Raw genomic sequence first — 11,864 nt, 5'->3', positions numbered from 1 at the left:
CTCAAGCCATGGACCCCGCTGATTCCAATCCTCTGCTACTCTCAAACTATTTCAAGAGATGACCTGCCAATGTGAACAGGAGGATAAAATCCTGTCCTTTTTGCAATCAGTGAATGTTTCAATGCATTGACGCCGGCCATACCTCCTCCACCAGCCTTTGCCAAAGCAACTCCGGCTTCTACAGCCCAGCCTGCAATCTTCGCTCCTGGATCTTGCTTGCATCAACCCCGTATGAGAAAGAAGAGACCCTGTCACCTTGGACATTCAAGTCTGAGTTAAGATCGAATAATTGGACACTGGTAACCGCTTTGTGGGAGGATCTGTCTGAAAAAAATCAAGGATGGACTGGCTGATCGTGATATCAACGCTACCCTCAACAATCTAATTTCCTTGCCTACCCAGATCGATCTAAGGTTCAAGGAATGGACCAGGCAGGTGTTCTACTAGAAGAGACTGCTGCGTCTGGCTCTGTCCTTTCAGAAATCACTGAATTTCCAGTCTTCTGCACCTGTTTCCACTTTTGAACCAATGCAGGTAGACCGTGTCAAGTGTGAGGCTGCGCTCACTGAATATAATGGGGAAATACTCACTTGGCTGCTAGATTGAGGCACACAGGAATAGTTTTCTATTTAAACAGTCCAGTTGGTTTATTAACAAACACATAAATCATCTTCCAGGAACAAAAACACGAGCCTTGCTTTGACTATACAGAAACATTAAATGACATACAGTCTGTTTCATTCGTGGGTACGCCCGCACGGCATTGGACACATCCCAGCAGACGTATCCCATTGGAGGTATCACACTGTCCACTCACTGACCACAGTCACAACAGAACCCCTTTTTTGTGTGGTTACATTTTCTGGAGCTTGAGCCAGGCTCCAACTTACATTTAGGAAGACTGCCTCACTGGGAACACCAACCAGGATCTGTGACTTGCTACAGACACTGATTCCTGTCAGTACAGACTGCAGAAGGTCTGACGCTTCCTAAGTACAGAGCAACTACAGGCTACGTTGCCAGTGGGTCTTTAGGAAGTCTACAGATGGCTCTAAGTCTAGCCCTAAATATAATAACAAGACTTGTGAAACTACAAGTCCCAGAGTAAACCTTCGCCTCTGTAATACATGGTGGCCATTTACAATATAGCTGGTCGCTACCTCACACAAGCTACATAGTTACTTACATAGGTTGAAAAAAGACCTAGTGCCATCTTGTTCAACCTTCCTCCACCAATTCTACATTTCGTCACTAAATCATTTATAAATGACAATGTTGTGTGTACTGAGGAAATCATCCAACCCTTTTTTTAAAAGCTGTTATAGTGTCTGCCATTACTACAGGCCGCTTTACACGCTGCGATATCGGTACCGATATCGCTAGCGTGGGTACCCGCCCCCATCTGTTGTGTGACACGGGCAAATCGCTGCCCGTGCCGCACAACATCGCCCAGACCCGTCACACTACTTACCTGCCCGGCGACGTCGCTGTGACCGGTGAACCGCCTCCTTTCTAAGGGGGCGGTTCGATCAGCGTCACAACGACGTCACAGCTGCGTCACTGAACCGCCGCCCAATAGAAGCGGAGGGGTGGAGATGAGCGGGACGTAACATCCCGCCCACCTCCTTCCTTCCGCATAGCAGCCGGGAGGCAGGTAAGAAGAGATTCCTCGTTCCTGCGGTGTCACACGGAGCGATGTGTGCTGCCGCAGGAACGAGGAACAACCTCGTTACTGCTGCAGTAACGATTTTTGAGAATGGACCCCCATGTCACCGATGAGCGATTTTGCACATTTTTGCAACGATGCAAAATCGCTCATAGGTGTCACACGCAACAGCATCGCTAATGCGGCCGGATGTGCGTCACCAATTCCGTGACCCCAACGAGTTCGCATTAGCGATGTCATAGCGTGTAAAGCCCCCTTTACTCTTGTCTAACTTCTGAATATACTTTTTAAAAAGTGGAACCAAAAACTGCATCCCATATTATAGATGTGGCCTTCCAAGTGATTTATAGAAGGTTAACAATACGTTGGGATCACGGGATCTAAGCTCTCTTTTTATACACCCTAAAATCTTGTTTGCTTTTGCAGCTGCTGCTTGACATTGAGTGTTGCTGCTCAGCTTACTTGTAACCAGAATATCCAAGTCCTTCCCCTGTACTGTAATCCCGAATTTACTTCCATTTAATGTATATGTCTGTGATCTCACTATTACGAAGCATAAATCAAGGGGATCAAAGGGCAAACTGCACCCATAGGCATGTACAATAGGGTGTGTAGCAATGCATATAATGTGCTCATCTACAGTGAGTGGTGTGAAAAAGTGTTTGCCCTCTTCCAGATGTCGTCTTCTTTTGCATGAATGTCACACTTAAATGTTTCAGATCACCAAACAAATATAAATATTAGACAAAGATAACACAAAATGCAGTTTATAAATGAAGGTCTTTATTATTAAATTATTTTATTTATTAATATTAAATCCAAACCTACAGGACCCTTAATGAATTTAATACTGTGTGCAATATAATACTGCAGTAGTGAACCAAGGTACAAAATGAAAACATTCAAAAGCAAAAACGTCTAGCAATACTTAAAGGGGTGGTTCACCCATATTTTTTATTTTCTAGATCGATATTATATTGAGAAACAATGTTTCTCTCAAATACCTTAAGTTGGCAATAGTGCCTTTGAGAGGCGCTATTGTGGACCGCTGTTCCCCGCTCCATGACCCCCGGGCTCCGTGACCTCGGGGATCCGGTGACGTCATGTCAGTCACATCACTGCGGCCGGCCACAATTTTCCTGAGTCACTGGGCTGTGGGCGGTGTTTCACCGCTAGTCATAGCCCAGTGTGTCTCCTGCTGCTTGCAGCGCTCTGCTGTGAGGGAGGAGAGAGCTGATTGGCTGTGACGAGTGGTGAAAGCCCATCACTCACAGACACTGCAGCCGGTCGCGATGAAACAGGAACTTGACGTGATGTCACCAGATCCCCGAGGTCATGGAGCCCGGGGGTCACGGAGCGGTGAACACCGGTCCGCAATAGCGCCTGTCACAGGCACTATTGCCAGCATAAGGTATTTGAGAGAAACATTGTTTCTCAATATATCGATCTAGAAAATAAAAAATATGGGTGAACCACTTCTTTAACCTGCAGAATCACTGAATAATTGTGAAACCCATGTGTGCAGCCCCAAACATGGAATCAGTAAATTGGCATGGCACCCAAATTATGGGACAATATGGATGGCAACAACCGACGCATATTGCCACTCACAAGTGGCTTCATCAGTGCAGTCATAAAACCTAGAGCAGAAATAGCATGCTTTTAGACATATACATGATTAATTAGTTACACATACCAGTGAATAACGCCGGCCAGCATTCAGTGGGATCCCCAGGCTGAGTGCCTGTGCAGGAAGGTCGTGTGAGACCAAAGACTGGAACCCAAACGTTTGTAATGTTATTCACAGCTGGGACCAATGCAACAGGCAGGTCCTAGGGTCCCCTATGCTTGATAATGGATGGTAAATTAGCAAAACAGTTCCAAGAACCAATGTGCACTTAAAATTGTTGAAAATACCATTGTAAAAACTGTAAAAGCAAGTAGAATTGAGTGGACACCATGATAAGTGCCGCACATAGGTCTTCTATTAACATATCTAAGACCTCCTCCTGCCATCTCTTAATCAATCCAGGCTAGCAAGTTCTAAGCAGATGCAAATATAGGTTCTCAAATATACACAAAGGGTGAGTGATCATTATAGAATGAAGCTGGTGTCTGAGACATTTTAATAAAAGTTGATGATGCTGCAGCTCCTTTTTGGTAAACAATACTGGATCCAGGGTGTAGCACTACCAGAAAAGGGGTGGATATCATATTGAATTATGATCATTCTTGGTTACAATTAGTTAGCGTATCAGAATGGTGCATCCCCCCCCTCATATTCGATCAAATGTCGGTCGTGTACAGTGTGAGGTAGCGTGGTCGGCTGCGCTGCAGAAGACACGGGATCCAGGCATTAAGGTTCACAGCACACGGTTTTAATGTCCAAACAAAAAAAAGTCCACAACAATATATACATGTGCCTCTCCAGCAGAGAACTCAGGGAGTTGTGTTCACTCCCTCACACCCGGCACACCTGCCCTCGTTCCTGTTTCCATTTAACCCTTCCTTCAGCCTGTAGGGAAACAGGATTAACCCTAGAGTGGATTTACTTTCTATCATGGAGTGAGCACAACCGGGGCGAGACATACCGGCCGTCATAGATAACCCCGGTCACAGTCTCACATACCCCCCCCTCAGTTCAAGCGTGCGGGGTTGAACTCCCGCCATCAAACACGGGCCGCGGGACAAGGCATCGGCGTTGCCCTGCAACCTACCGGCCCTATGTTCAACCGTAAACCGGAAGTTCTGCAGAGAAAGGAACCACCGGGTAACCCGGGCATTCCGTTCCTTGGCGGACCTCATCCAGACCAGTGGAGAGTGATCCGTCACCAAGCGAAACTGCCGTCCCAGCAGGTAATAGCGTAGGGACTCCAAGGCCCACTTGATCGCTAGGCACTCCTTCTCCACTACGCTATAATTCCGCTCGGGAGGGGTGAGCTTCCTACTTAAGAAGGTGACGGGGTGTTCCTCCCCCTGAACCACCTGAGACAGCACTGCCCCCAGGCCGACCTCTGAGGCGTCAGTCTGTACTATGAACTCCTTCCGGAAATCAGGGTGTACAAGAACGGGCTGTCCGCACAGGACCCCCTTCAGGGCCCGGAAGGAGTCCTCGGCCTGCAGAGTCCAGCGCACCATGACGGACTTCTTGCCTTTGAGAAGGTCCGTCAAGGGGGCTGATAGTCCCGCAAAATCCTTTACAAACCTCCTGTAGTACCCCACGATACCCAGGAAGGCCCTAACCTGCTTCGTGGTCAGGGGTCTAGGCCACTTCTGGATCGCCTCAACCTTGTTAATTTGGGGCTTAATCACTCCTTGGCCTATCACGTAGCCCAAGTAGCGGGCTTCCGTGAGTCCCAACGCACATTTCTTGGGATTGGCTGTCAATCCGGCTGTTCGAAGCGCGTCCACCACCGCTTGTACCTGTTCCAAGTGGGTCTACCAATCGGAGCTGTAAATAATGATGTCATCAAGGTACGCTGATGCATACGCCTGGTGGGGTTCCAGCACTAAGTCCATCAACCTCTGGAACGTGGCCGGAGCGCCATGTAACCCAAAAGGCAAGACAACATAGTGGAAGAGACCCTCCGGCGTAACAAAAGCGGTTTTCTCCTTGGCGGACTCCGTCAGTGGCACCTGCCAGTACCCCTTGGTCAGGTCGAGCGTGGTAAAATACCGCGCCTGTCCCAGCCTATCAATCAGCTCATCCACTCTGGGCATGGGGTAGAGATCGAACTTGGATATTTCGTTCAATCTCCTAAAGTCATTGCAGAACCTTAAGGAGCCATCGGGTTTTGGTATTAGGACAATGGGACTAGCCCATTCACTCCGGGACTTTTCGATGACCCCCAGGCGTAGCATTGTCTTCACTTCCTCTGCTATGGCTTGTCTTCGAGCCTCCGGTACCCGGTATGGCTTCAGGCGTACCTTCAGGTGAGGCTCGGTGACAATATCATGTCGTATCAGACTGGTCCTACCAGGCAGCTCGGAGAAGACATCGGGGTTCTGCTGAACCAATCATCTGGCCTCTCGCCTCTGAGTCTTGGTGAGGGCTTCTCCAATCCTTACTTCCGGTTCGTCCTTTCCGGAGGTCGCTGGAGCCGGAGGTGAACGACCCGAAGAGGAGGGAGATGGGGAAAAAACAGCCATCAGGCTTTCCCGTTCCTGCCAGGGTTTTAATAGGTTGACATGGTATATTTGTTCAGGTTTCCGCCTACCGGGCTGCAATACCTTATAGTTGACCACCCCGACTCTTTCCTTTATCTCGTAGGGGCCTTGCCACTGAGCCAGGAATTTACTCTCCGCCGTGGGGATTAATACCAACACCCGATCCCCGGGTTTAAAGGTCCACACGGTGGCTTGTCTATTGTAGCGGCCGCTTTGCGCGGCCTGAGCCTCCTGTAAATGCTCCTTCACAATTGGCATGACCGCGCTTATGCGGTTCTGCATACCCAAAATGTGTTCAATCACACTTTTATGGGGGGTGGGCTCTTGCTCCCATGTTTCCTTTGCCAGGTCCAACAATCCCCGGGGATGTCGCCCGTATAACAACTCAAAAGGCGAAAACCCCGTGGATGCCTGTGGCACCTCACGGATGGCAAACATCAAATAGGGAAGCATCATATCCCAGTCTTTCCCGTCTTTGGAGATCACCCTTTTGAGCATGGTTTTCAGGGTTTTATTGAAATGCTCGACTAAACCGTCCGTTTGAGGATGATACACGGATGTACGCAACTGCTTGATCTGGAGTAGCCGGCATAGCTCTTTGGTCACTTTAGACATGAATGGGGTCCCCTGATCCGTAAGGATCTCCTTGGGCAACCCCACCCGGCAGAACACAGCAAACAATTCCCGAGCTATAAGCTTTGCTGCAGTATGTCTGAGAGGTATCGCCTCGGGATACCGGGTGGCATAGTCAACGATCACTAGGATGTGTTGGTGCCCTCGAGCGGACTTTACGAGGGGCCCCACCAGATCCATCCCTATCCGTTCAAAAGGGACTTCTATAATGGGTAACGGTACCAACGGACTGCGAAAATGGGTCAGGGGTGCGGTAAGCTGACACTCCGGGCAGGTTTCGCAGAACCGTTTTACCTCCCCAAAGACTCCGGGCCAATAGAACCTTTGCAATATTCGCTCCTGCGTTTTCTTGACCCCTAGATGGCCACTCATCAGGTGTTTATGAGCCAAGTCGAGGACCCGCCGACGATGCGGCTGGGGCACCACCAACTGCTCTACCCCCACGCCCCGTATTTCATCTACCCGGTAGAGTAAATCCTGCTTAAGAGCGAAATGGGGGTACCTTACCTGGGCACCGGGCAGCTGTGCCACCCCGTCAATTACTGTCACCCGACTCCGGGCATGTATTAATGTAGGGTCCTGGAGTTGGGCAGTCCCAAACGTATCCGGGGACGCCTCCAACTCCGGGATGGGTTCGACCGTCTCAGCCTCTCCTGCCAATACCTCTAGGGGCGACCTATCGGGTTCACATTCTGTCCCTATCATGGGGACCCCTACGGCAGGTGTCCCGGATTCAGGATTGTAGGGCTCAGGTCCCGGACTGACCAATATCTGAGGAGACTTAGGGGGTCCCTTCCATAAAGTCCAAAAATAGGGCAGATCCCTTCCTAGGATCAAGTCATAAGGAAGAGTGTTAAGAAGTCCCACCTCATGTTGCACCTGACCGCAAGGTGCTGTGATGGTGACAATCCCCGTGGGATAGTCTCGGCGGTCCCCATGTATGCAAACCACCCCCACGGTACGTCCTGTGGCCTTTACTTTAGCCCTCAAGGTGGATCGCACAAGGGTCACTAAGCTTCCGGAATCCAACAATCCTGTAACCGGACATCCATTCACCTGTATTTGGCACAAGTGGGGCTCCGTCTCTGGGGAGACCAGGTCAGCGGTACACACCACCTGAGCATACATTGAACCCCGCCGGGTAACCCCACAATCCATGGGCTCCGTGGTGAGTGGACACTGGGCTTCCATATGTCCCACCCGCTGGCACCGCCAACATCTAATGGGGACGGAAACCCCCTTGACGGGTTGTCGTTTAGGGTACAGAACCTTCCGGACCTCAGGATTGGCGGCCGCGGCCTCAGGCGGGACGGTAGGGGACTCCTGCACCGTTGTCGGCGGTGTGTCCTTGGCCCTAGGCTTGGAGGGGCCGGACCGACGGGCGGTACGCAAAGTCTCAGTGTCCCGTATCAAGTCCTGCGTAGCCACATGCCGCTCTACCAGGGACACTAATTGGTCCAGGGTACTCGGGTCACCCTGTCCTATCCACCGTTGAACGGTGACGGGTAAAGTGCGCACAAAACGATCAACTACTACCCTTTCCACCATCTGCGCCGGGCTCAGAGTGTCAGGCTGCAACCATTTTTTTACAAGATGCAACAAGTCATAGGCCTGGGAGCGTAAGGGTTTGGCTTCCTCATAGAACCACTGATTTACCCGCTGAGCCCGTACATAGGTATTCACCCCCAACCGTGCCAGTATTTCGGCTTTTAGGGTCACATAGTCAATGGCGTCCTCGGTACAGAGGTCCAGGTACGCTTTTTGGGGTTCCCCCGTCAGATAGGGCGACAATACCTCAGCCCACTGGGGGGTCGGCAGCTTTTCCCGCTCGGCCACCCGCTCAAACACCGCCAGGAACGCTTCCACATCATCCCCCGGGGTCATCTTTTGCAACGCTTGTCTCACCGCTTTCCGGACGCTGCCGTCATCACCCGGTCCCGGGGTTGTTGCTGCCGGTCCAGCACGGATCGACTTGGCCAGGAGAACCATCTGTTCTTGGTGCCTTTTTTCCTGCGCTTGCAAGGATTGCTGCTGACGTTCCAACGCCCGGAGCAGGTGTGCATTGGTCTGTTGCTGCTGTGCATTAGCCTCTTGTAGCTGTGCATTAGTCTGTTGCTGCTGCCTTAGTATGTCCTCCATGGCGTCACCGGGTTTGGGCTGTAGTATAGCCGCTCGGATCCAGGACATGTGCTGCTGGGTCACCAGGGATGATGCTACACCTCACCGGCTGTCATGCCCGCATTCTCCACCATATGTGAGGTAGCGTGGTCGGCTGCGCTGCAGAAGACACGGGATCCAGGCATTAAGGTTCACAGCACACGGTTTTAATGTCCAAACAAAAAAAAGTCCACAACAATATATACATGTGCCTCTCCAGCAGAGAACTCAGGGAGTTGTGTTCACTCCCTCACACCCGGCACACCTGCCCTCGTTCCTGTTTCCATTTAACCCTTCCTTCAGCCTGTAGGGAAACAGGATTAACCCTAGAGTGGATTTACTTTCTATCATGGAGTGAGAACAACCGGGGCGAGACATACCGGCCGTCATAGATAACCCCGGTCACAGTCTCACAACAGCAACAAAACGGAGCACAGGCATGCCGTTTACAAATCTGTCATATAAGTTGGGCTGTAAAGATATATATAATTATAATAATAATGACAATACAATCCCCGATTGTGAGCATCTTCACATTGATCAAAGGGGGGGGGGGAAAGGGAACAGCCCGGAGCCCAATATACAAACTCCCAAACAGCACCCCATAATTATGCAAACATAGAACCAAAGGCTCCCCTGGTAAGTTCAACAGACCTGCAGGCACGAGGCATGGTAGACCCTCTTGATTGAGGGACATGTGTTGTCCCCTCAATTGAAAGTTGGCAACAGACAGCCCAAAACAAGATATATGGAGAACAGCAATTTATTTGTGAAGCATTACAGATGGTTCCAAAGGAGACAGACAGTGTGTTTCAGACATGAGGACCAAGGGGACCACACAATGTATGTTCTTGTAGGACTAACCAGTCAAAATGAGCCATGATAGAGCAAAGATACACCAATGAAAAGGTAAAAATTTATCAAGTATGGAGGATCTGTCTCCACTCCTCTGTCTTTTTCCCTGCCTTTCATTCCATCTGCTCAGGCCAGAAAGACCCAATGGGGGGGATTTTACTTTGATGGTGAAATGATTCAAGGAGAACAAAAAATGTGGACCAATAAACTGCCTTAAACATAACATTGGAAATTACAACAGAAAATTAATCAAAAAGTTCGGCCCCATGCCCATCCATGGTTTCTCATGTACGATGAGCTTCCTTCTGCTTTGCATCAATTGTACATGAATGGTGAAAAAATATTGGGTCTATCTTGTCCGATGCAGACCTATATGGAAAAAGGGAAACCGAAAATGGTGAAACAAGAAGTAAAACAAACAATGTTTGCAAAATCCAGGAGAGCTCAGCCCAAAAATCCCATAAATAATAATTCTTTGTCAGGGCCGGGCGGTCGGGCAGACCCAGGAGGTGGATCCACTGGGCCGAACTCTAAGATGGTGGTAGGGAGTCCGGTAGCTGAAGCACTGATGGGCAGCAGAACAGTCCGTGCAAGTGAAGGTAGCGGAGGAGTCCCTGGGACCACGGAGTCACAGATGGCAGTCCGGGTGACGTAGCTCAGGTTCGGAAGCCAAGATGATGTCAGGCGGGGTCCGGAACCTTTGGAGCGAGATGACGGGTCACCGCAGGGATCCGAGATGGTACGGACTGTCAGATGGCAGACGGACAGCGTGCGGGGCTCGGGATTCAGCAGGACTGGATGGCGAGGCGGGATCAGCTCTAGAAGAGAGATACGTAAGTATGGCAGGAAAACACAAGGAGACCTGACTCCTAGCTCAGAAAACACGAAGATCAGGCCCCGCCCCCTTGGACAAGAACCCCCTTTATACCCCGTACCTGTCTAACCTCATTTCCTGTTAATGGGCGCTGGCCCTTTAAGAAAGGGTCAGTGACCGCGCGCGCGCCCTAATGCGCATGCGCGCGGCCCGGGTGCCAGAAGCCAGGGAAGGAGGCTGAGAGGAGGACGCAGGGGAGCCGGCCGGGGCCTGGGAGGCCGTCGGGCGCCGGGATCGGCGGCCAGGGAGCCTAGGAAGGACGGGCACAAGAGACTGGGACGCGGGGAGCGTGGCAGGTGAGCCGGGGAGCGGGACAGGAGACCCGGGAAGGGAAGCCGAGGGCCCGGGGAGCGTGACAGTACCCCCCTCCCCACGCCCCCCTCCCCGCAACCGGGACATGAAGGCACGGATCAGAGGAGAGCCCACGTTCTCCCTGGGTTCCCAGGATCTATCCTCAGGACCATACCCCTCCCAGTCCACCAGGAAGAACTGCCGGCCACGAACAGTCTTCATGGCCACGATATCCCTTACCGCATAGATGTCGTCCTCAGCAATAGGAGGAGGAGCCGGACTGGCAGCAGCGGAGAAGGGACCAAGGAACACCGGCTTGAGTAGAGAGACGTGGAAGGAGTTGGGTATTTTCATTGTGGTCGGAAGCCTCAGTTTGTAGGAGACCTCATTGATCTTGCTGAGGACCTTAAACGGCCCGATGTAGTGAGGACCCAGCTTGTAGGAAGGTATCTTCAGTCGGATGTACTGGGAAGCAAGCCAGACCAGGTCACCAGGAGAGAAACACGGAGGATCTAAACGCCTTTTGTCAGCGTGTTTCTTCATCCGCTGGGAAGCGCGCCCAAGGGACGCCTTGACAGAGTCCCAAATGGTAGCGAAGTCACGGGCTACAGTATCAGCAGCAGGGACATCCGAAGAAGGGGATATAGGCAACGGGACGGAAGGCTGCAGTCCGTAAACGACATGGAAGGGAGATTTGGAGGACGACTCACTGACGTGGTGGTTATGGGAGAATTCAGCCCAAGGCAGAAGCGTGGACCAGTCGTCGTGATGGGCGTTGACATAGTGACGTAAGAAGGAGGTCAAGATTTGATTGACCCTTTCCACTTGGCCATTAGACTGAGGATGGTAAGCGGAAGAAAAGTCCAGAGTCACTCCCAGATGCTTGCAGAGCGCCCTCCAGAAGCGGGAGGTGAACTGAGTTCCTCTGTCGGACACGATGTGGGAAGGAAAGCCATGCAAGCGGAAGATATGTTGTATATAGGCTTCCGCGAGTTCCTGAGCAGAGGGCAGTCCGGGCATAGGGACGAAGTGAGCCATTTTGGAGAACCGATCCACCACGACCCATATGACTGTGTGTCCGGATGATACTGGCAAGTCCGTAATAAAGTCCATCGCTATGTGTTGCCATGGAACTGAGGGTATCGGCAGAGGCAGAAGACGGCCATAGGGCAGGTGTTTGGGCGTCTTGTTCCTGGCACAAGAGGGGCAGGCAGAGACAAA

Source organism: Anomaloglossus baeobatrachus, chromosome 3 (genome assembly GCF_048569485.1).
Source record: "Anomaloglossus baeobatrachus isolate aAnoBae1 chromosome 3, aAnoBae1.hap1, whole genome shotgun sequence".
NCBI lineage: Eukaryota > Metazoa > Chordata > Amphibia > Anura > Aromobatidae > Anomaloglossus > Anomaloglossus baeobatrachus.
This window is presented reverse-complemented; position numbering follows the sequence as displayed.